We start from the raw sequence: 27,210 nt of genomic DNA on the forward strand, positions 1-27,210 counted from the left end.
AGACAATGAGACAAGTCATCTCCTGATAGTACCCTTCCTACCTCAAAGAAGATGATGAGCATCGAAGAATCTCCATATGGAGATGGCTTTAAATGTGGCAAATGAGCCAACCGAGCAAAAAGAAAATGCCCTCATTTCATGACAGACAGAATTCTGCCAAAAATGTGCAAGCCTAAATGCAGGACAAGTCGACTGCCGAACTCTGCCAAGACAGGGTAAGCAAGTCCTGAATGGTTCCTGCTTCACAAATATGTATGTCAAATATTCTGAGCCAGAAGGCTGAAGATGATGCTCCAACATTATAGAGTTATGGGTGACTGTTCAGGCAGCAAACTATCTTTGTCAATTTTTTAGTTTTTGGAATCTGCTAACATGCACTTGCTATTTACTCCAGTAACTAATTTTATTTCTTCTCAAGTCTCTGGTAGGGTCGAAGACCAAATAGTTACAGTTCATCAATTAAGCTTAAGTTGTTTAGAATTTAAGAAAATGTTTTCATATAGGTAATACCAATAAGGATAAAAGTTAATTTAGATATAGAACTCTAAACTTGTCAAGATAGGATAGATAATCAAATATTTTCTCCTGAGTTGCCAAATGCACATGAACTGGACATTGCACATGTAAATCTTACCTAACGTTTCCATAAAGTTTATAATTATTATTATATTGAAAGAAAAGAAACCTTTTATTGGACTTAAAGGGGGAAATGTTGTCATAATGCTCTTTTGGATGTATACAATTTACACTTGTTCATTCAAATGGTGATTTCTCTACCCCCTATCTGGCTTCAATCTAATAGTAATGACATTCTATTTTCTTACTCCAGACTAACCTTTGAGGTTAGGCATAACTATCATGAGGAGATAGTTACCTAATTATATTCCTTTTTAATATATAACAAGCCTTTTAATAGTGAGAAGTTGTACTGACATTAGACTGTATTTACATGGGGAAACACCTGGGACTCTGAGACTAATGGGTTTCTTAAAAGATACAGAGTCATTCTAGTAAGGAGTCAAGTTCAATCCCAATTACTCTGACCACTGAATGTAAGAAATATCAAGGGCTGCATTTCTAAGTGTTTGACAGGTACCACTGACTCAATATTCAGGGTTATATAATTTGTATTAAAAAGTACAGATCTCTTCCAGGCATGCAAGGATCTGCATGACAAATTCCAAATCCCAGGCAGGGGAGACAGCTCAGCGAATAAAGAACAAGAATGAAGAGCTGAAATACTACCCTAGAACCTGCACAAAGACTGTTCTGTAATTCCAGTGATCCTAAGGTAAGACGGGAAGCAAAGACCTCAAATGCTTGTAGGACAACTGTCTTGGGGTATGCAGTAGAAAACAAAACCAAAACAACAAAAACAAAGAGAGTCTCCCTCAAACAAACTAGAGGGCAAGGGTCTTTAATCTCTATAAGCATGCCATGGCACACAGATAACCGCAATCAGCCACACATATGCACACAAATACACACACAAGATTTTTTAAAAAACCAAATTCAGAAACATTGACATTTCATAATGCCCAAATGGGTGGTATAGAGATCAGTTTCTGCATCAACCCATTAGAGCTCATAAATTAAATTATATGAACTTTCAATGAAAGAAATTATACTAACAAATATAAAAATATTCAAATGAATACTTAATTGTGTTATGACACTTTGCTATTACTTATGGAATTTCTTTCTTCTCTGTATGATTTGTAGGAATACTATTGGACAGCACACTACTACACTTCTTTTCCAGGTTTATTCTTGGTGACCTCCTACTATTAGCATGAAAGTAGGCCATGGTGTAAGAAATTACACTATACTATGGAAATCATGAAATCAGTATTTGATTAATTATTTTATTGATTTGCTAAAATTAATAAGTAGATATAAATTGTTATCAATACAGTTTAAAATTAAATGCAGTTTGTGTCTATAGCTCTTACATTGTAAATAGAATATAATACAAAATTGAAGAGACATCTGGTTTTTAGTTTACTTTTTTACTATTGTCTGATGTCATACAAAAGTCACTGGATTTACTGACAAACTAGCAAATTTCTGTTACACTCTTTCACTATTTGAGTTCTGTCTTACTTGTCAATATAACTAAATTAAAAATAAGAATTAACATCAAAACTGTTTTTCAAGAGATAATAGTTGGGTATTTGCCAGTAGAGCTGGCCAATACACTCAACCCTACCATGACCAAATGACCTGGTGTCCCAACACTGTTCAATGATCCAGAGAAATAGAGTGTTGCACGTGATATCAGAAGTGGTGGATAGAGAAGATGTGCCATAAAGCTTTGAGACACAGGGGGAGGGAGGGAGATGCAAAAAGGTAGAGGAAATTATGGGGAGAAAGATATAGGCCATTTATATGAATATATGTATGGAAGAAAAATATATCTATCTAATAATTCTGTTGGGGTTTTGCTGATAAACTTGAATGTATATTATATGCATATCCAGGGCCATGCATTTGTATGTGTGTTGTTAGACTATCTTGTGTATTCTATGGATGCAACACCTATCAACAAAAAAATCTGATGGCCTATTCCTTTGGCAGGAAATAGAAGCTGGGACACCTAGCAGGCAGAAAGTATTATGGGATAAAGCCAGGTGCATGAGAGATTCATCTGTCAAGACGTGAGGAGGACAAATGTACCTGGGCAGAGGTAACCAGCCACATGGCAGAATATTGGTTAGTATAAATGGGTTATTTTAAATTATTACCTAGTCAGATAAGAGCTTAGCTATATGGTCTAGGTATTTGTAAATATTAATTTGGATCTGAGTCTTTATCCTGGGATCTTGGGACTGAAAGGAAAAACCACCACTACATATGTGCACATATAAATAGATTTTTGAAACATAAAAACAATATAAAGTTGATCAATTTTATTTATTCATTTTTAGATAATATAATACATAGAGATTGTAATAACATGTACCTAAATGAAAGTTCAAGAAAAAATTTAAACTGCTGGTAAGGTTTTTGTCCATTTTGTGTTAATCAAAAGGTAAATATACCTTTCCGCATTTCTTATTTCAGCAGTGTTAGGTCTCAAGAAATTTCTTTTCCCAAAGTCTGGCATTTAGACAAAAGTCACCATTTCTTCAGGGACTTAAGAAGATAGTTCCTATTTGCTAAAAGGAATCATTCTCCTTATTTCAGGCAAAAGTGATATATGTCTCTTCCATTAACTGTGGTACATATTAACATATTGAGGTCTCTACTAGCCTCTAGGCCTCTTCATTCCCTATACACAAGTACCTGTTACAGAGTCATCCTGGCTAGCATACTCATACTATAAACCTCTTCAGCCCCTGAGTGTCCTTCCCCTTCCTTTCCCATAGGTTCTCTTTTCTCCTATATGACCCAGCCATTTGGGGCTCTTGATCTCTTGGTTCCCATCTGTTTTCTTGGACCTCTTGGCTTTTTAGTTCCTCTTTCTTCCTCTCTGGCTTTCCCTTCTATCTTTTCTCTCATGGCCTGATCCATTCTACTGGCCTGGTTCAATCTGGACTCTTGCAGATGCCTCTGGCTGTGCTCTTCCTCATATCTACAATAAAAAACCTTCCCTTCAACCATATCTCGGATTGGCCATGTCTTCATTTTCATTCAAACAAAAATTAGCTGTGTTTTATATAATTTTCTTAATAAGTCTTAAATGTATGAAAAGACAATCACAGTTGAATTTCAATGTTTGACAGATAGGAGGTACTTTGGCTTATGCATTTTCCTTTACTTTATATTTTTGAAGTGATGAAATTTGAACATGAGGCCTCATCTTTGCCAGGCAAGGGATCTGCCATTATGTTATACCTGTAATTCATCTCAATAAATGTACATATTTAGATATAAATATATATAGATACAATATAAATATAGATATAAATATATATAGATACAAATAAACAGATACAAATATTTGCTGAATTCTGAGCATTTGAAATTCAGAATAAATTGGATAGGATTCTTTACTCAAAATTTGCAAAGAAATCAACAACTAAATTAAGTAGTCTATTTTTTGAAATTGGGCCTAAAGCAGAAGTCTAACATGTGCACCATACTCTAAGACCTCCTGTATGTCATTACCACTTGGTAGAAAATCCCAAGTCAGCTTCTAACCTCATAGCCTATATTGTTTGTTTTGTTCACAGTTGTGTGTATCATCCTTTCAAAGATTATATAGTTTGGATATTATTTATTCATTGAAGATTTATGCTGAAAATTTTGTTTCTGGCTGTGATGATATTAAGAGATGAAGCCTGGGAAAAGTAACTCAATTTATCAATAAATATTACACTTTGAAAGAGATTTAAGGTAGTTCTCACAGGACTACAATTTGTCTCTTGAGAACAGTTTTTTAAGAAAAAAGCAAAATGGGCTCCTTTCCAGTCTTTGGTTTCATATCTTCCCATCCAATCACTTGCTGCCACCATTATGATGATATGGAGCATGATTATGGTTCTCAGGTCATAACAGTGAAGCCATTTAATCTTTGATTTTCTGTCTTCAAACCTTTGAGGTTAATAAGCATATTTGTTTTTTATAAGTATTCATCTTGATGTTACTTGTCACAGTCACAGAAAACAGACTGTGATAATTCATATCTAGATATGAATGCTCAAAATATTTCAAATGCCCCCTTTTCTCTGAATACTTCCATTTTGGCGTAGTCTCCTATTTTGCTGTTTCTTATAACACATAGAAATCCACAAGAACTCAGTTCAAAATGATTTTTTTTTCATTTCTATATGTACAAACCTACTTCACCACCTAGTAGTAAGGAAGAAGGGTTCACAGTATGAGGACAAACTGTAGTAAGTCACACTACACTCACATACTTTTCCTACTCTTATGTCACACTCAAATCTGTATAAATAGATATAACAAAAGATTTCAAGTTCTTGTTTTCCTTTCATCCTTTCTTTTATGATGTATTGTTGCTGCTGTTGCTATTTAGGTGGGTCTTGCTAGATATCTTTGCTACTCTTGGGATTCTAGACTCAAGCAATCCTCCTGTTTCAGTTTACTAAGGAGCTGAAATTACAGACTCAAAAGAGGTTCCTTTTTTCTTTTACCTTTTGCTTTATTATTATTTAACAATCACACACAGAGACAGACAGACATACACACACACACACACACACACACACATACACACACTCACTCATCTAAATAATGCATTTTGGTTACTGTCACCCTGACCCTCCCTCAACTGTTGCTGAACACCTTTCTCTTTCTAATAAGTCCCCTTGTATTTTCAGGTTATTTGTTTGCATGACCAACTGAGTTTAATTAAGGTTGTCTGCATGGTAATGAATGGAACATTATTTACTAGGACATGCCCAGCTTATCAGTGGTTACACCAGTGAAGAAAATGATTATGCCTCATCAGCCATTAACTACCAACAGCTCTTCAGGGAGGTGTAGGACCTCATGAACCCCTCCTCAATCCATGCTAGAATATTTAAGAGCATAGTTTTATGCAGTTCTTCCATAGGTCAAACCACAGCTGCTGTGAGGTTATGAGTACTACAGCCATTCATGCCCAGAAGACAATGTTTCACAGCATTCTACCTTATTATCCCTATGTGATTTTAACACACTAAACACAGTTATACTTCACTTAGCACAAAAAAAGTAGATCCTGGGCTTTTTGGTATAAAAGGCTTGTTGTTTTAGTCTAGCAAAACAATCCAAAGAAACAAAGAAAAAGAGAAAGGTCTTTGCTGTTTCATTCTATTCCTGTTCGTTATAATTCTTGAAATGTATAGAGAACTGGCTACTAACAGTATTTCCAAAAGACTCCAAAGATGCCAGCATCACCCAGCTCATCTGTATCTCCTTTGTTAGAAAAAAAAGTCAATAATATTATGTTTTTCATGATATCTACTGGACGGTTATATGCTACTTCTGGTGTCACCTTGTGTAGTCTAACCTGAGAAGACTTCAGTTGCTTGAAGTCCCTAGTTATGTAGTCCTAATAAATAAAGAAGCTCCAGAAATAGATGTAAAAAGAGAAAAAAAGGCAACAATGCTGCCTCTGCCTCCTATTTCCCTACTTATAAGCAGACAGGGAAGATGGGAATCCCAGGGTTCCTAGGAGCTCCCCTCTCCACACTGGCATGTAACTAATTCAGGGCACAGTATTAATGCTTTTTCAAAACAAACCTTATGCCTTTGGGTTCCTGAGAATTTCATGATGGAGGAAGAATTAGATTAGAACATGAAGTTATTATCAGAACCATTTCAGGCATAAGTGCACTCAAGAAAAATCCTGCAATTTATTAGCTAATCTAAGAATGGGGGCCTCACAGAGATGAGGTGACATGTGTCAGTGATGTGCTGCTAGCAGGCAGAAGCAGAAAGATATTTTGAGCTTGGAACTTGCATTGTGTAAGTTTTTCCTAAGCAGAAGAACAAATACAGTATCAGCCCAAATACAGTATCAATGACGAAACAAAGTGATTATGTTCGAGTCTATACTAGAAAACAGGGACTTTAACTGAGGTTACTTTTAATATCATGAGCAATTTATAGGTAGCTATACCACTGAAGAAAAATATCTCTACCTGTAACTATTAATAGTGTGCATATCTAGGGAGGGGCGTGACCACATGAACCATTAACCCCTCTTGGGCAGGGATGGAGACTTGTCATTCTTCTTCCCTGTAACCCTTAATGGTTTATAGACTTGGTGAGGGGCAATGTCTTGTAAGCTTTCTCAAAACACACAACCAGGACAGAAAGGCCCAGTCTTATGCATGTCTCTCTCTAGGAATCATAGTACTGACAGTCCAAGTTCAATGGCTATGTCATGCTGAAAGGAGAGCATTCAACAATAACTTGGGAGCAGGACCTGTCAACATCACCAAACTTGTTTCAAAAAGTAATTAAGAAAATAGGGGTCCTTTCTCTATATTACCACAGTCATGTGATAATGGTATATGTTGAGGTCTGACGCTATTATGCACAAGATTGAAAATGGCCCAGAAAGTGGATTTTGTCAAATTTTCTCTTAGTATGAAGAGCAGTGCTGGAAATGAAAAGAGACAGTATGAAGAGGGAAGAGAGTACAAGGTGAGGAAAGATGGTGTTATATTTGTCAACATTCCCCTTACCATATGGGATGAATGATGACAGGCCTATCTGGGAAGACAGAAAAGAAACTGTGCATATTGTCTGATGGATTATTTAAAGCAAAGAGCATGAAGAATTCTATGGACTTGTAGCCTATTAGTCTTTGTACTCTGTCACCAAATTACTCCTGTTCCTGTTTTAAGTGTCCCCAAATGGCAACTAATAGGATGTACATGAAAGTGTCTAAATTCTAGAACTGAGGGCCATCAGGGCCCTTTGATCTTTCCATTGATGTCAAGATCTAATAAGAGTGACAATTATAGAAAGCTCTTATTGAGTACTTGTTGCGACTCAGAAGATCATACATATGAGTTATGAGCTATATTTGTCCCAACAATGAAGTATTTTTACAGGTTTTATAAAGCTAATAGAAATCCAAATGTCAAGTCCTTACTCTTTCCTTTAAGTAAGAAATGCCTAAAGCATGGCACACAGATCATTTTCATCATTAAAATGGTAAATGCTATGCAGATAATTTTTTTTCAAGTTTAGAAGATATTTATTGGCATTTGAGCTGCTATAACAAATTGTTGTTGACTGGGTAACTTCTTTTTTTAATTTTTTATTAATTACACTTTATTCATTTTGTATTCCCCCCATAAGCCCCTCCCTCCTCCCCTGCCGATCCCACCCTCCCTCCCTTTCTGCATGCATGCCACTCCCCAAGTCCACAATAGGGGAGGTTCTCCTCTCCTTTCTGATCTTAGTCTATCAGTTCTCATCAAAAGTGGCTGCATTGTCGTCTACTGTGGCCTGGTAAGGCTGTTCCCCCCTCATGGGGAGGTGATCAAAGAGCAGGCCAATCAGATTATGTCAGAGGCAGTCCCTCTTCCCATTACTATGAAACCCACTTGGACACTGAACTGCCATGGGCTACATCTGTGCAGGGGTTCTAGGTTATCTCCATGAATAGTCCTTGGTTGGAGTATGAGTCTCTGGGAAGTTCCCTGTGTTCAAATTTTCTTGTTCTGTTGCTCTCCTTGTGGAGACCCTGTCTTCTCCAGCTCTTACTATTTCCCACTTCTTACATAAAATTCCATTCACTCTGCCCAACACTTGGCCATCAGGCTCAGCATCTGCTTTGATAGGCTACAGGAAAGAGGCTTTCAGAGGTCCTCTATGGTAGGTTCCTAGTTTGTTTCCTGTTTTCTTCTTCTGGCTTTCAGAAGCCCTCTGTAGAAGGTTCCTAGGTTGTTTCCTGTTTTCTTCTTCTTCTGATGTCTATCCTTTTTGCCTTTCAGGATGGGGATTGACCGTTTTAGTTAGGGTCCTCTCTCTTGCTTAGTTTCTTTAGATGCACAGATTTTAGTGGGTTTGTCCTATGTTGTATGTCTATATGAGTGAGTATATACCATGTGTGTCTTTTTGCTTCTGGGACAACTCACTCAGGATGATCCTTTCCAGGTCCCACCATTCACCTGCAAATTTCATGATTTCCTTATTTTTCATTGCTGAGTAATATTCCATTGTGTAGATGTACCACAATTTCTGCATCCATTCTTCAGTTGAGGGGCATCTGGGCTGTTTCCAGCTTCTGGCTATTACAAATAAAGCTGCTACAAACATGGTTGAGCAAATGTCCTTTTTGTGTACTTGAGCCTCTTTTGGATATATGCCTAGGAGTGGTATGGCTGGATCTTGGGGAAGCACTATTCCTAGTTGTCTGAGAAAGTGCCAGATTGATTTCCAGAGTGGTTGTACAAGTCTACATTCCCACCAGCAGTGGAGAAGGGTTCCCTTTCTCCACAACCTCTCCAGCATGTGTTGTCACTTGAGTTTTTGATCTTGGCCATTCTCATGGGTATAAGGTGAAATCTCAGGATTGTTTTGGTTTGCATTTCCCTAAAGGCTAATGAGGTTGAACATTTCTTTAAGTGCTTCTTTGCCATCCGATATTCCTCTGTCGAGAATTCTCTGTTTAGCTCTGTTCCCCATTTTTTAAGTGGATTACTTGGTTTGCTGCTTTTCAGCTTCTTTAGTTCTTTATATATACTGGATATGAGTCCTCTGTCAGATAAAGGGTTGGGGAAGATTCTTTCCCAATCTGTAGGCAGTCGCTTTGTTTTGATGACGGTGTCCTTTGCTTTGCAGAAGCTTTTCAGTATCATGAGGTCCCATTTATTGATTGTTGCTCTTAGAGCCTGTGCTGTTGGTGTTCTGTTCAGGAAGTTTTCTCCTGTACCAATGAGTTCTAGGGTATTTCCCACTTTTTTTTCAAGCTGATTTAATGTGTCTGGTTTTATGTTGAGGTCTTTGATCCACTTGGACTTCAGTTTTGTGCAGGGTGATAAGTATGAATCTATTTTCATTTTTCTACATGTAGACATCCAGTTAGACCAGCACCATTTGTTGAAGATGCTATCTTTTTTCCATTGAATGGTTTTGGCGTCTTTGTCAAAGATCAGGTGTCCATAAGTGTGTGGGTTTATTTCTGGGTCCTCTGTTCGGTTCCATTGATCCACCATTCTGTTTCTATGCCAGTACCATGCAGTTTTTAAAACTGTTGCTCTATAGTACAGCTTAAGATCAGGGATGGAGATACCTCCAGAAGATCTTTTATTGTAGAGGATTGTTTTAGCAATTCTGGGTTTCTTGTTATTCCATATGAAGTTGAGAATTTAGTGTATAGCCGTCAACTGTGGTGGGGCACACCTTTAATCCCAGGACTCTAAGAGGCAGAGGCAGGAGGAACTCTGTGAATTTGAGGCCAGCCTGCTCTACAAAGGGCGTCCAGGACAGCCAAGTCTATGCAGAAAAACCTTGTCTCCAAAAACCAAAAAGAAAAGAAAAAATATTTTAAATTGTAATACTTAAATTTGACCAGTAAAAATAGCTAGCATATGAAAGAAATGTTATGGCCTTACATAGAAATAAAAGGACAAATTGTGACATGATACAACCTGTGGCAATGCTTCTCGAGATCCCCTTAAATAGTTCTTCCTTTCCCCAATGACTTACTGTGTAAATACTGTGATGGCTAGTCTTGGTTGTTAGTTTGACTACATCTGGAATTAACTACAATCCAGAAATGGGGGGCACACCTGTGAGGATTTATTCTTCCTTGGTTTGAAGTGAGTGAATTCACTCTAGTATGGACTTTTGAGGTAGGAAGACACATACCTATAATCCAGATCTTGAGGCTGGAAGAGCTACCTTTAATCCGAACCACAACTTCTGCTGGGAGCTATATATGGGCATGGAAGACAGATGCTTTTGCTCTTTGCCTGCTTGCTTTCAACTTGCTAGCAAGTCTATTCTTTCACTGGCATTAGTCTACTATTTCCAAATTCCAACATATACTACTTCTGGGTTCTTGGACTTTCTCTTCACAGCCAACCATTTTTGGGTTAGCAGGATCACAGCTAGTAAGTCATTAAATCATTCTAATAAATTCTTCCCTCTGTGTGTGTGTGTGGGAGAGAGAGAGAGAGAGAGAGAGAGAGAGAGAGAGAGAGAGAGAGAGAGAGAGAGAGAGAAATTCATTTTATAGGTTCTGTTTCTCTAGAGAACCTTTACTAACAACAGAAATTTTGTGTTATGGCACATCCATGTTATTTCTCATGAACATTGAAACATCTATTTAATTTATTTGCTTTCAGTTGGTAAATTGTTACAGCCACTTGAACAATGCAATTAATAGTGCATTCACATGGAATAAAGGTAGGGAACAGAGAGGAGATTGATAAGGAAGGCTCACATGGAAAAAACATTCAGACTCTTATTCAAGTAGTGGACAGCACACATCTTTATTTACATTTTGATTATTTAAAGTATCACTTTAGTGGAAAGCTAGAAATACCCTACACATCCAGCACAGGTGCTGAGTTATGTAATTTATGGAAAATCAACATCTTTTAATTCTACATAACCATTAAATATTGATATGTATTCATGGACATGAAAAGATATACACTTCCTGTTGTTTTGTTAAAATTTCAGGTATTATATCTGGGTGTAGTGGCACACACTACAAACACCTTTAATCCCAGCACTCAGGAGGCAGAGGCAGGAGGCAGGAGAGACACAGAGGCAGAGAGGCAGAGAGGCAGAGGCCAAGAGGGTGGATCTCTGTGTGTTTGAGGCGAGTCTGGTTTACAGAGCAAGTTCCAGTACAGCCAAGGTTACACAGAGAAACCCTGTCTCAAAAAAAAAAAATCTAGGCATCAAGAAATACATCGATTAAAGGATTAATTAAAACACAGTATTGATTCTCTAAATTATTCAGTTGTTTCCTAGACTTATTATAACCAGAATATAAAAATATATAGCTTTTTTCTTTCTTAAAGATAGATGTTCACTTTTATGTTCTGTTGGAATATAATGTATTTTAAATTTTTAATACCCAGTACTCTTTATTTTACTGATTGATGTAAGAACTTCAGTGTTCTGAGGTAGTATTTGGGTTTCCATTGCAAATTTCCTTTCTTAGAAATGATGGCTGACTTTCACACAGCAGCTTCCTCTGCTCTTCTCAAATACTATTTCTGGGATTTGAGCACTATTCTCGATCATCACCCAATTTGATAAATAAAATCAGAAGTGAAAAAAACAACAACACAGTATTGAAGGGTTAATGCTGATTTTGAAATCTACAAAATAGAAATATATACTTATAAGTTTCTGAAACTTAGCATGTGGAAGAGCATATCCAGAGCCTAGATAATTCTTCTCATTTCCCAGAGACACTAAAACAACACCAAACAGAACACTAACATCATTTGACATATATAAGAAGTAAGGAATGCTATATTAAAAGCTTTGGGAGGAGAGGGGACAAAATATTCTGTAACTATCAAATTCATAGTTGAGAATGTATGACCTTGAATTCCTGGTCTTCCTGCCTCATGAGTGTTGATATTACAGCATATACCACTCTTTCTGGTTTATGCGGTTCTGGGGCTCAATCTGAAGACTTCATGCACAGCAAGCAAGAAATTTGCCAAGTAAGCTACATACAAATTCCTGTTAACAACTCTTAAGACACATCATTCAAAAATACAATAAATGAACAATAGATACAACAAGCTGTTGAAGACAGTTCTGTTCTCAGTAGCATCCCACACCATGAAGAATTTGATGCCAGCCTGGGATACATGATATCTTTGTCCCCTTTCCTCACAAATCTCTTGAAGATTACTCCTATGTCTTTATTAGATCTTAAGGATTATTTTCTATTCAGACATATCACATATTTAAAATTTTTAATATTTAATCATTGTATATGTTTGTGTGTGTGTGTGTGTGTGTGTGTTTATTGATATGAGTCCTGGAACTTGAACTCCAGCCCTCATACTTATCAGCAAGCATCTATACTGCTGAGCTATCTCTTCAGTCCTTTAAAAAAATCAACTATTATAAAAGTACTTCTGGGGCTGCCTAGAGAGGAACTTACACATGTTTAGGTGTATCTGCTATACTGTAGTTGCTCCTTTTTTTGAATACAGGCAGGAATCTTCTCAGTGGGCCTGTTCTAGGTACTGTGTTGTCTGGAAACTGCACATTACATCTACTGCAGAATCTGTGCAGTATGTTGGCTGCATGTTGGATGCCTAAGTGACCATGCTGCCCTGGAGCTTTATGAATCTGGAGGCCGAGACCAAAAAGAATCTATGCTGTTTCTGCTTCTCTAAGTGTAATTTTTATTTTTATTTTTATTTATGTGTTGGTCTACATCTGTGTGAGTGCATGTGAGTATGCACAGAGGATAGAGGAGAGCATCAGATCCCCTGTATCTGGAGTTATAAAAACTATAAAAATCTTCTAGGCTTTTTGCATTAGATTTGAGTTATTGAGGCATTCAGCATCACAGATTGAGTAGCTTCTGGGTTTTCCATTTCTCCAGTGTGTAGACAATCATTGTTGGAATATCCAGCCTTACTGTGTAAGCTGATCCAATAAATCCCCTTTGTAATATATACACTCGATTTCTTATATTCCTCTAGAGATCCCTGCTTAATAAAGCAAACTGTAAGATTAACTCTCTATTTTTAGCTATTGATTTATGGGATAAAGAGTTTGAATAATAAAAGCTATGATTATGAAAAATATTCTCTTTTATGGTTGTAACTTTAGCTCCTTGCATTTTTATTCAATAGCCAACAATCATCTAAGTTATTTTAAATTCAAATTGTCTCAGATTTTGACTGTAGAAACCATCTTTAAGTGGTTATTTGACTGTCTTTATTTTCTGATTAATCGTTGAACACTTGCTTGTGTCCAGGAACAGCTAGACGTTCCTTTACTTTTTTTGTCCCAAAACCTGGAACCAAATTTCTTCAAACAGCTCTGATTCCTGAACCATCATATTCAGAATCATGCATTGGCACACTACGCATGTTGTTATTACTGACATCTTAACTGAAATAATTGTAGATATTTGTGTGGTTGTGATCTTCTTATATACATTAAAGAGAGATCAGTTTTCTTTGGGTAGGTTCTCCCAAAGATACTGTTCTGCAAAACTATAATATGATAACTAAGAACTTTTTAATTGATAATATATCCCACTATTTTTTTTTCTTATTTAACCATAGTGAGATAACCTGATACTCACTATATAAATCAGACTGTCCTCAAATTGTCAGAGACCCAATTGCCCCTGCCTCCGAAGTTCTGAGATTCAAAGCATCTACCACATTTCTAACAATATGTTATATATCACAATCCAATTCCTCTAGTTTTACATATATTCATCTCTGTGTTTTTAATATTTTGTGCTTATAATACATGATATGTATAGATTCATATAGTATCATTTCAGTCACTAACCACTGGTACCACAAATCTAATAAATGTTTCTAATATTTTTATTTTTTAAAAATTATATAAAGGAAATAAGGGCTAGAGAAATGGAGTAGTAGTTAAGGGTACATACTTCCCTGGTAGAGGACCTGGGTTCAGTGCCTAACAGGCACATCAGGTGGTTCACAACTGCCTCTAACTCCAGTTCCATTGAATGCAACGTGCTCTTCTGGCCTCTGCAAACACTGAACATACTTCCAAATATCTATACACAGAAAAATGGATACATAGAATTGGAAATAGAAAATATTTTGGGGCTGGGGTGGTGGCTTACTGATTGAGAACACTAGCTGTTTTATTTTTTTCCCCCAGAGGACCAGGGTTCAATTGCCAGCACCCACATGGTAGCTCACACTTCTCTAAATTCATTTCCTGAGGATCCAGTATCCACTCTGGCCTCTGAGAGGCACTGAAAATATGTGGTGCATACATGCAGGTAATGCACCCACAAATATAACGAAATATAAAAATTTAAGATATCTAAAATTAGAAATGACATCTTTCTTTAGGGTCTAGCCAGAGGAGTCCACCTGACCCTATCTTCCATGAACCTTCCCCAACCTCCAAATTTTCTCCACCATAAACTCCAGGCTTGGACCAGGACACATTGTCTCCATACCAGCTCAGTTCCCTGTGTCCACCGAATTAATTCCATCTAAGACATATCCAATCTCTAGATACAACCCAAGCTGCACATTCTCTCTTCTGCCCTAACATGATCTGTCTATATCTGACTCAGAACTAACAAAAGAAGTTCACATGCCCAGACCTCCTTGCAAAAATACAAACTATCAAAAATCAAGGTAGTATCCCGTCAAAAATATTCCTCACCAATCCTGTAGACATGATTGCCAACAAGAATAACCTAGATGTTCTGCAGGACACAGATTTAAAAGAATATTCATAAATTTCATCAAGGAATTCAAAGATTAAGGAAGACACAAAGAAACAGCTTAATGAACTTAAAGAGAGGAAATACCTGAATGATATCCAAGAAGACACAAATATAAGGCTGTTGGGAAAAAAGACAATTTAGGATTTGAAAACAGAATTTAATAAAGAAATAGAAACATTGAAGAGAAACAAAGTTGTATTAAAAATAGAAATGGGGAAAGCCAGCCCACAGCTTAAACTTTAAGCTGTGGCTTTCCCCAGGGTCAGATGATTGTTCAAGGTTCCTGAATAAACTGCATTGAAAAAAAAAAAAAAGAATACTATAGTGAATTGAATTTATGTAAAAATTAGGTGACAATAAAAATAAGTTTACAGCAAAAAAAAAAGAATAAATGCAAAAATTGTCAATAAAATACTTCCAAACTGAAAAAAAAAATAGAAATGGGAAATAGTAAGAGCTGGAGAGGATGGGAACCACACAAGGAGAACAACAGAACCAGAAAATTTGAACACAAGGAACTTCCCAGAGACTCATACTCCAACCAAGGACTATTCATGGAGATAAGCTAGAACCCCTGCACAGATGTAGCACATGACAGTTCAGTGTCCAAGTGGGTTACATAGTAATGGAAAGAGGGACTGCCTCTGACATAATCTGACTGGCCTGCTCTTTGGTCACCTCCTCCTGAGGGGGGAGCAGCCTTACCAAGCCACAGAAGATGACAATGCAGCCACTCCTGATGTGATCTGATAGACTTAGATCAGAAGGAAGGAGAAGATGATCTCCCCTATCAGTGGACTTGGAGAGGGGCATGCATGAAGAAGGGGGAGGGAGGGTGGGATCGGGAGGGGAGGAGGGAGGGGCTTATGGGGGGATTCAAAGTGAATAAAATATAATTAATAATAATAAAAAATTTGTATGTGAAAAAATAGGACTGAAAAATTCAATAACCCAACTAGAAAAAAGTTAAGGAAAAGCCTTACATGTAGAACAAATCAAGTAGGAAATACACTATAGGGACTTAAAGATAGAGCAGAGGCTCTATCTTATTAAAGAATATTAACTCATTAAAAAAGAACATAAGAAAGGAACCTGCAAGAAATGTGAGATACCATGAAAAGACTAAACTTTCAAATTGTAGGAAAATATGAGATAGAAGAATCCAAGGTTAGTGGTATAAATCATAGAAATTTTCCCCAAACTAAGGGAAAACCTAGTTATACAGATACAAGAAGCACATAGGAACATCAAATAGACAAGTTGAGAAAAGAATATTGCTATTGCATATCAAAGTTAAGCCACTGAGTATATGTAACAAAGAAAGTATATTGAAAGGTACAAAAAAAGAAAAATAAAAGACCCATCAAATAAATAAAGAAAATCTATCAAAATAATACTTAACTTCTCAATGGAACTCATTGAAAATCAGAAGATCTGGCATATGCATCCTAGGTCCTGAAAGACTGTGACTGTCAACCTAGATTAATATAGCTACCAAAAATATCCCCCATTATTGAAGGATAAAAAAAAAAAACAAAAACCTCTCCATGATATAAACAACCTTACAATATATATCCAACAAACCCAAATGGAAAGAAAATTCAAGAAGCAATATTTAAGGGTAGACAAAGAAATGAACATAGCCAAAAAACTGTGAAAAGAACTCAGACTCCATAATTACTAAAACAAAGTACCACTGAGAAAACACACACACAAACACACACACAAACCCTAAAATCAGCAACTCAGTGACTGCAGTCAACGCACAACTTTCAATATCTTTAAATATTAATGGTTTCATTTCTTCAATAAAAAGACACAGGGTGGCTGAATGCATCACAAAGCAAATTCAATCTATCTAATATCTATAAGAAATACATCGTAGCTTTAAATTGGCACCACCTCACAATAAAAGATAAACCAAAGTACTCCAATCAAATTGGACCATGAAGCAAGGAGGCACCAATACCCTAAAATCTAACAAAACTGGTTTCAAATTAGCTTATTAGAGAAGACAAAATGGGATACTTTATTCTAATTAAAGGAACAATTAACCAAGAAGACATTGCTATCCTAAATATATATATGCATCAAACTCTAGAGCACTCAATTTCATTTTTAAAAGAAAGGGTTTGTGGCATAGTTATTCTGTACTATATGACTAATATTCACTTATAAAGAAGTATGTACTATGTATATCTTTCTGGGTATGGGTGACTCACTCAGGATGATCTTTTCTAGTTCCTTCAATTCGCCTGAAAATTGCACGGTTTCCTCATTTTTAAAAGCAGAGTAGTAGTCCATTGTGTAAATGTGGTACCCATGGGGACCTCGCCTTTTTCTGGGAAGGAGGGGGGTTAATGCGGGAAGAGTGTGCAAGGACAGAGTCTGGGAGGAGAGGAAGGGGGCTGCAATCAGGATGCAAAATGAATAAATAAATAAATTTTAAATGAAAGGGGAAAAAAGTACTAAATAAGAGATGTTTACTATTTCCACGCCTTTTCAATATTGTGCTCAAAGCATTCACTGTAGCAAGAAGAGAAGGGCATTAAAGGGATAGGAATAGGAAAAGAAGTCAAACTAGCTGTATAAATAACATGATATTACACATAAGGGATCCCAAAATTCTAGATGGATGCTTCTAGAAATAATAAATTTACCATTGTGTCAGGATATAGAATTAACTTTCACAAATCAATGTCCTTTCTGTACACTAAAAACAGAGAAAGAGATCATGTATACACTCTTATTCACAATTGCCTCAAAGAAATGGGAATAAATCTAACCAAGGGTGTGAAATCCTTTCACAATCTCTAAACTTTAATCTCTAAAGAAAGAGCTAAAGACACTAGAAAATGGAAAGACATTGCATGCTCATGTAATAATAGAACTAATATAGTGGAAAATGAGCATTCTTCCACAAGCCATTTATAGATTTAATGTAATCCTAATTAAAATCCCTATCTCATTCATCACATGAATAAAAAGCAAAGCAAAAACAAACAAACAAACAAAAAACAAAAAAGAAAACCACACCTAGTCTAAAATTCAAATGGAGCCTGTCAGGTGTGTCACTCCCTGGTGACCAAGCCTTCAAATCTATGAGCCTATGGAGGCCATTCTTATTCAAACCACCACAAATCCCTTGAATAAAATTAACTCCAAATAGATCAAAGATTTTAAAATGAAACCTGAAACAATGAACCTGTTAGGTTAGATGAAAACATAGGTGGTACCTACATGATTTCCTGAATAAGTATCCATTTGCCCCCAAAATTAAGGCCAACAATAGACAAGTGGGGCTTCATAAAACTAAAAGCTTCTGCACAGTTAAAGAAACAATCAGTTGAGTGAAGAAGCCCACAGAATGGGAGAGTATTTGTCACCTACACATCAGACAGGGGATTTAAATCCAGAATACATAAAATATTCAAAAAACAAAGAGTCAGGAGAAATGACACATTAAAAAATAGGTCTGGGAGGCTGGAAATAATCAAACTCAGGGCTGAAATCAATCAATTAGAAAGAAATAAAACTGTTCAAAGAATCAATGAAACAAAAAGCTGGTTCTTTGAGAAAATCAACAAGATAGACAAACCCTTAGCCAAACTAACTAAAAAGCAGAGAGAATCTACCCAAATCAACAAAATCAGAGATGAAAAGGGTGACATAACTACAGACACTGAGGAAATTCAAACAATCATTAGGTCATACTACAAAAACCTATATGCCACAAAATTTAAAAACCTAAATGAAATGGACAATTTTCTTGATAGATTCCATCTTCCAACATTAAGTCAACATCAGGTAGAAAGACTGAATAGCCCTATATCCCCCAAGGAAATTGAAGCAGTCATTCACAGTCTCCCCTCCAAAAAAAGCCCTGGGCTAGATGGTTTTAGTGCAGAATTCTACCAGACCTTCAAAGAAGTGCTAACACCAATTCTCCTCAAAGTATTCCACAAAATAGAAACAGAAGGTACATTACCAAACTCATTCTATGAAGCGACAGTCACCCTGATACCTAAACCACACAAAGACCCAACAAAAAAAGAGAACTTCAGACCTATCTCTCTTATGAACATTGACACCAAAATACTCAATAAAATACTTGCAAACTGAATCCAAGAACATATCAAAGATATCATCCACCACGACCAAGTAGGCTTCATCCCAGGCATGCAAGGGTGGTTCAACATACAGAAATCCATCAATGTAATCCACCACATAAACAAACTGAAGGAGAAAAACCACATGATCATCTCCTTAGATGCTGAAAAAGCATTTGACAAAGTCCAACACCCATTCATGTTTAAAGTCTTGGAGAGATCAGGGATACAAGGCACATATCTAAACATAGTAAAGGCAATACAGCAAGCCAATAGCCAACATCAAACTCAATGGAGAGAAACTGAAATCAATCCCACTGAAATCAGGGACAAGACAAGGCTGCCCATTGTCTCCATATCTCTTCAACATAGTACTTGAAGTCCTAGCCAGAGCAATAAGACAACTAAAGGAGATCAAGGGGATACAAATCAGAAAAGGAAGAGGTCAAAGTGTCACTATTCGCAGATGATATGATAGTATATATGAGCGACCCCAAAAATTCAACCAGAGAACTCCTCCAGCTGATAAACACCGTCAGCAAAGTGACAGGATACATAATCAACTCAAAAAAATCAGAAGCCCTCCTGTATACCAAAGACAAAAGGGCCGAGAAAGAAATTAGGGAAACAACACCCTTCATAATAGCCACTAATAACATAAAATACCTTGGGGTGACACTAACCAAGCAAGTGAAAGACCTGTTTAGGAAAAACTTCAAGTCTCTGAAGAAAGAAATTGAAGAAGATATCAGAAGATGGAAAGATCTCCCGTGCTCATGGATTGGTAGGATTAACATTGTGAAAATGGCCATACTGCCAAAAGCAATATACAGATTCAATGCAATTCCCATCAAAATACCAACTCAATTCTTTACAGACCTTGAAAAAAAAGATTCTCAGATTCATATGGAGAAACAAAAAACCCAGAATCTCCAAAACAATCCTATACAACAACAGAGCATCTGGAGGTATCTCCATCCCCGATCTCAAGTTGTACTACAGAGCAAAGTAATAAAAACTGCATGGTACTGGCATAAAAACAGAAAGGAGGATCAATGGAACCAAATAGAAGACCCAGAAATTAACCCACACACCTATGAATACTCAATTTTTGACAAAGAAGCCAAAACCATTCAATGAAAAAAAGACAGCATCTTGAACAAATGGTGCTGGTCCAACTGGATGTCCACATGCAGAAAAATGAAAATAGATCTATATTTATCACCCTGCAAGTCCAAGTGGATCAAAGACCTCAGCATAAAACCAGATACTCTAAATCTGTTAGAAGACAAAGTGGGGAACAGCCTAGAACTCATTGGCACAGGAGACAACTTCCTGAACAGAACACCAACAGCACAGGCTCTAAGAGCAACAATCAATAAATGGGACCTCATGAAACTGAAAAGCTTCTGTAAAGCAAAGGACACCTTCATCAAAACAAAACGACTGCCTACAGATTGGGAAAGAATTTTCACTAACCCTGATCTGACAGAGGACTAATATCCAGTATATACAAAGAACTAAAGTAGCTGAAAAGCAGCAAACCAAGTAATCCAATTAAAAAATGGGGAACAGAGCTAAACAAAGAATTCTCAACAGAGGAATATTGAAAGGCAGAGAAACACTTAAATAAATGCTCAACTGTATTAGCCATCAGGGAAATGCAAATCAAAACGACCCTGAGATATCACCTTACACCCATCAGAATGGCCAAGATGAAAAACTCAAGTGACAACACATGCTGGAGAGGTTGTGGAGAAAGGGGAACCCTCCTCTACTGCTGGTGGGAATGTAAACTTGTACAACCACTCTGGTAATCTATCTGGCGCTTTCTAAGATAATTAGGAATAGTGCTTCCTCAAGACCCAGCTATACCACTGCTAGGTATATACCCAAAGTTTGCTCAAGTACACAAAAGGGATACTTGCTCAACCATGTTTATAGCAGCTTTATTTGTAATAGCCAGAACCTGAAAACAACCCAGATGTCCATCAACGGAGGAATGGGTACAGAAATTATGGTATTTTTATACAATGGAATACTACTCAGCAATCAAAAAGGAGGAAATCATGAAATTTGCAGGCAAATGGTGGGATCTAGAAAAGATCATTCTGAGTGAAATATCCCAGAAGGAGAAAGACAAACACGGTATATACTCACTTATATAGACCTATAAGATATGATAAACATAATGAAATCTATACACCTAAAAAAGATAATCAAGAGAGTGGACATGGGGTAAGATGATCAATCCTCGTTTAGAAAGACAGATGGGATGTGCATTGAACGTATGACAGGAGTCTACTGAGCGCATCTGAAAGACTCTAACTAGCAGTGTTTTCAAAGCAAAGACTCATGACCAAACCTTTGGCAGAGTACAGGGAATCATAAGAAAGAAGGGGAGTTAGTCTGATGGGGAAAGGATAGGAGCTCCACAAGGACCAAATATATCTGGGCACAGGGTCTTTTCTGAGACTGACATTCCCTAGAACCTCTGCTCAGATGTAGCCTGTGGTAGCTCAGTAACCACTTTTCCCAAAGTGAGGGGAACAAGGACTATTTCTAACAGGAACTCAATGACTGGCTCTTTGGCCTCCCCACCCCCCAAGGAAAGAGTAATCCTGTTAGGCCACAGAGGAGGGCTTTGCAGCCAGTCCTGAGGATACCTGATAAAACAGGATCAGATGAATGGGGAGGAGGTCCCACCCATCAGTGGACTTGGAAAGGGGCATGGTGGAGATGAGGGAGGGAGGGAGGGACAGGGAGGGAATGAAGGGGAGGGACACGGCTGGGATACAGAGTTAATAAAATGTAACATATAAGAAAAAAATAAAATTCAAAACAAAATATAGGTCTGGGATGTGAACTGAGAGTACTGAAAAGAAGAAATAAAGATGGCTAAAAATATCTCAACAAATGTTCACCATTCGTAGTAATTAGGGAAATGCAACTCCAAACAACGTTGATATTTCTTACCCAATCAGAATGGAGAAGATAAACAAAACAACCAACAATAAATGCTTGGGGGGGAATGGGGGGAAGGGAACCCTAATTCACTGTTGGTGGGATTGCAAACTGGTTTAGTTATTGGGGAAGACATTGTGACAAAACAAACAAATAGCTAAAAATAAATCTACTATATGACTCAGCTTTATCATTCCTTGCACATGCTCAAAGGATAGCCCACTACTCCACAGAGTACTCTGCCATGTTCAGTGCTTTTCTATTCACAATATCTAGGACATGGAAACAACATCAACTGAGGAGTGGGTAATGAAAATGTGGTACATATATACCTTGAAATAGTATTCATCTCTAAAGAAAAATGAAATTATCAGCTTTGCAGATAAATGGTAGGAACTAAAAAAGGTCATATTGAATGAGGTGACCCAGATCAAGAAAGACAAATATCACCTATTCTCTCTTATCTGAGGTTCCCAGATTCGAATCTTCAGATGTGAGTATATAACTTAGAGTAACTACAGAAACAAGGAAGTTAAGATGGTATATTTGTGGGAAAGAATACAGAAAGAAATAGCAGGATACAAATGATATGAAAGTGAAAATGGGAAAAACAAGATGGGAGACTCTAAGGGGTGCATAAATACAGGAGAAGGAGGGTAAAAGAATAGTAATGAGATCTGAAAAAGCCAAAGGGCATAGAGTGGAATAGCCCAGGAGCAATCACCCTATGCAAAAAACTACAGGCAACTCAAAAGCGTTGAAAGTCTTCCACATGGAAGAGCACCCAAAGGTTTATGCAGTACCAAACAGTCACCCCTGAAAATACACTTATTCAAGTAACATTTCAGCATGTATTTGTATGTTAATGAATACACATACACATAGACACACACAGACACACAGGTATGCACACACACACATGCATACACACACTTAAAGAAAAAGTGGCCAACAGTTTGAAAGAGCAAGGTGGGTTACATGGGAGGGTTTAGAGAGAGGAAAAGAAAAAAATAATGTAATTATTTTATATTCTCAAAAATGTCTTAAAATATTTTTATAAAAGATTGAATTCTGAAAAGGAATTCCTGAAGTGTGCACTGATTATTTTTTGTTTTGTTTTTGCTGGTTTTTTTTTTTTTTTTTTTTTTTTGAGACAGGGTTTCCCTGTGTAGCCTCAGCTGTTCAGGACTGTTTTTTAAGCTGTTAAGGCTGGCCTTGAACTCAAAAAGATTCACCTCCCTCTGCCTCTGCCTCTGCCTTCCTGAGTGCTGAGATTAAACGCATGTGCCACCAATGCCCAGCTACTAATTTTTAAGGAATATCATACATTGGCAAAAGTTGTGTCTGTGTGGAAAAAACAAAAAGAAAACAAGGACCATGCATAGAGATAACTTAGAACCCCTGCACAGAAGTAGCCCATGTCAGTTGAGTGTCCAAGAGGGTTCTCCAATAATAGGACCAGGGACCATCTCTGACATGAACTCATGGGCTGGCTCTTTGATCACCACCTCCACCTGAGCAGGCAGCAGCCTTACCAGGCCACAGAGGCAAACAATGCAGCCAGTTCTAATGAGACCTGATAGGCTAAGGTCAGAGGGAAGTGGAGGAGGACCCACCCCCTACTGTTGGACTAGGGGAGGGCATAGGACAAGAGGAGGGAGGGAGAATGGGATTGGGAGGGGTTGGGGGAAAGGGCTACAGCTGGAATACAAAGTAAATTAACTAATTAATAAAAATAAAAAAAAACTAAAAACAAAACAAAACCCTCTATTATTATCATTTAAAATAAAAATAGCTGGAGTTGGAGAATGGTTCTTCAATTAAGAACACTCACTGATTTTAAAAGAGTAGGTTTTGGTTCCCAACATCCACATCAGGCAGCTTACAACCACTTAGGTGACTCAGCTCCAGCTCCAAGGTAATCTGCTGCCCTCTTGCACATGGTACCTATGCAGACAGACACACATAAAAAAAAACATATAAAATAAATCTTAAAATTTTCACAGAAGGTAAATGGTCATTAACTGTCTAGACTAGTAGTTTTTATTCAGCATAGTAGTCTAGTCACCATCCAAGTTGTTGCTCATGTCAATAATTTATTCTTTTTTTATTATTAAATAACATCCTACAGTGTGTTAGAACTAGTTTGTTTAAATATTTACCTTTGAAGGTTATGTAGGTTAATTTCTAATTTCTAAGCATGACAAGTAAAATAATGCAAATATTTGTATACAATTTATTTGTTTTAATACAAGTTTTCAAGATTAAACTCAAGATAAAATAAATAGTACAATTCTAAAACATGTAGTTACTTAATGCTTAGTTTTGTAAGAAACAGCTAAACAATTTTCTAAAGTAACTGTATGTCTTTACCTTATTACACATAATGCATGGATAATCTAATTTCTCTATGTACTGCTTTGCATTTGATGTTATCACTAATTTTTACTTGGCTGGTCTGATAAATTTGTACTAATAATCTCATTGTGGTTTTAATTTGTGTGTTCCTTATCACAAATGCCAGAAATTTTTCCTGTGTTTATATGCAATTTGTGCAACCTATGCCTTTTCCTATATTCAAGTGGAACCTTTGTTGGCTTTTGTTTTATATTTTTTACTGTTGTTCTGAGAGTCATTTATACATTTTATTATTAATTTTTTTGATGTTTGATTTGTTAACATTTTATCTTATTTTTTACTTAGTTACTAATCCTTTTCCACAGTTGATTTTGTAGGGCAAAAGTGTTTTTATAAAATATATCAGGCTTTTATCTTATTGATGAATCATATTTTTGCTACTCACACTAAGAACTTTCTTTTCTTAATTTAAATACTAAGGATTTAAAATTTTTTTCTTTCCTAAAAGTTTTGAAGTGGTACATTTCAGCTAATTTTATGTAAGGATTTAGTTTAATCTCTCTCTTTCTCTCCTTCCCTCTTTACCCATCTCTCCCTTCCTCTCTCCTTCTCAATTGTATGTCCTGTTGCCTCCAAACACCATTTTATTGAAAGGGCTATTTCTCCATTAAATTGCCTGAACTATTGTCAAAATTCAGTTGAATATATTAGAGTATATTTCTGAGTGCTCTACTGAATTCCATTAACGCAGGTGTCTATACTCATAGCAATATCACACCGTCTTGAGCACAGTATCAATATTCTAAGTTTCATTGTATCAACCAGAATTATTCTTAACATTTTACTTAGGCTTTAGATTTAGTTATTTTATTTTAGGATTATATTTTTGGTTGCTTTTCTTTCAAGTATATCTTTAGATCATATGTATGCTAGTTAAACGTAGAGGCCAAAAGAGGTCATTGGATCTGGAACTTGATTTACAGAAGATTATAAAATGGAATGTGGGTTCTAGGAAAAGAACCCAGGTGAGCCATATCTCAGTCCACCTCTTTACAATTTATTTGCTTTAAAGTGTGCTTAAACTAGTCTAGCACCTGTGCTTTCCCTTATAGTATTTCAGACCAAGCCTATATTTTAGGAATTTAATAAGAATTTCATTACACTTAAGGTCAAAATGCAGAGAATTGTTGTTTTTATTATATTGGATTTCTCAATCCCTGAACATGAATGCTTATATGTGTATTTAGTTCTTTGTTGATATATTGAACTGTGCAGCCTGCAAATACAAAATATGTTTTGTTAAGTACATGCCCCAGTTCCCTTAATTTTCTCAAGCTGCCATAACCAAACTGTCATAGACTGGGTGGCTTCAACAGGATTAACTTAAGTTCTCATAATCCTGAAAACTAGGTTCAGTGAGACACCCTGTTTTAAAAAATAAAGTGGACCATGGTAGAAAGAGAAACATTCAACATCAACCTCACACACACACACACACACACACACACACACAGAGAGAGAGAGAGAGAGAGAGAGAGAGAGAGAGAGAGAGAGAGAGAGAAAACATAAACACATATAGAACAGAAACACACAGAATGTGGGGGAGTCAATCAAAAGGCAGGAGGTGCACACATGTTAAGGTAACTTAAAGGTAAGGTGTCAAAAGTACTATCTCTTCTTGGGAGGTAAATTTCTCCTCTGACTGGCACCAGAACCTTGGCACTTCCTTTCCTCCACCATGGCTTCCTTAGGAAATCTTAATTCTATTGAGCCCCTTGTTTCAGTGATCTGATAGCAGAATAGAGGAGCACATGTGTCTCTCTTTAGACTATCTCCTTTTGCTAGGGTTGTAGGATAGAATCACGATTGTATCATGAGATCAGGAATGTAATGCTGTAGTTTCTTATTCTTTAAAGACTATTCTTTAAAAATAAAGACTAAAGAATAGTCTTTAAAGGCGTTAGAAAAAGTTCAGTGTCCTATGATTCTATATTAATTGTGTTTAAAAATTCTATGGAAGCCTACGCAGAGGGTGTTAAAAAATGGCATTACCACTGACTAGGGCCATATGTGAATGCTTTGTTGGCCAGGTACCTAGAATGATGGCAAATTGAAATAGAACACTTTCTCCACTCCCAAATTAAAATAAAAAGAGGGAGAAAACAGGGAACAAGACAGGAGCCTATCACCGAGGGGCTCTGAAAGATTCTACCTAGCAGGGTATCAAAACATATGTTGAGATTCATAGCCAACTTTTTGCAGAGTGCAGGGAATCTTATGAAAGAAGGGGGAGATAGAAAGACCTGGATGAGACAGGAGCTCCACAAGGAGAGCAACAGAAACAAAAAATCTGGGCCCAGGGCCCTAGTCAGTGGTAATGCCATTTTTTAACACCCTCTGTGTAGGCTTCCATCAGGATGTGACACATGTCCCATCTTGTGTTTCAGACAGGGGCAGGTGATACAGCTTTACCATCTGCCGGAGGGAGAACTGAAAATATTGATGAAGATATTACTACCTATCTGGTAGTCAGCATCTTGAAAGAGGCTGCAGAGAAGAAAGAAGATCCAGGCAACAATGACTGAGTCAACATAGGGACGAGAAGAACTTGAATGAGGTGTGACTGAAGTGAAAGGAAGAATGACAAAGATTACAAGGACCTTAGTTTAAGCAATGGGGTGCATGATTGGGAAACTCCTTGGATTCAATGAGGAAATGAAAAAATAAAACTGTAATATAAAAAAAAATTCTATGGAAAACGTCACATGAAATTTGACAAGAATTACATTTGAATATTGGATTTCCTCAGGTAGTATGAATACTTTAATGATATTAAGTCTTCTGAAGTGTGAACATGTCCATTTATATGTTTCTTTCATTGAAGTTTTCTAGTTTTCAGGAAAAAAAGTCTTCCCCCTTCTT

At 36.9% G+C, this 27,210-nt stretch overlaps 1 long non-coding RNA gene across 1 annotated transcript; it reads left to right on the forward strand.

The window, feature by feature from the left end:
• Positions 1–26,974, forward strand: LOC132650144 (uncharacterized). Its single transcript, XR_009588532.1, has 4 exons — positions 1–215; positions 1,155–1,291; positions 2,578–2,712; positions 26,736–26,974. It is a non-coding gene; the product is annotated as an uncharacterized LOC132650144 (long non-coding RNA).
• The last annotated feature ends 236 nt before the right edge of the window (positions 26,975–27,210 follow it).

The sequence above is a fragment of the Meriones unguiculatus genome, chromosome X (genome assembly GCF_030254825.1).
Source record: "Meriones unguiculatus strain TT.TT164.6M chromosome X, Bangor_MerUng_6.1, whole genome shotgun sequence".
NCBI lineage: Eukaryota > Metazoa > Chordata > Mammalia > Rodentia > Muridae > Meriones > Meriones unguiculatus.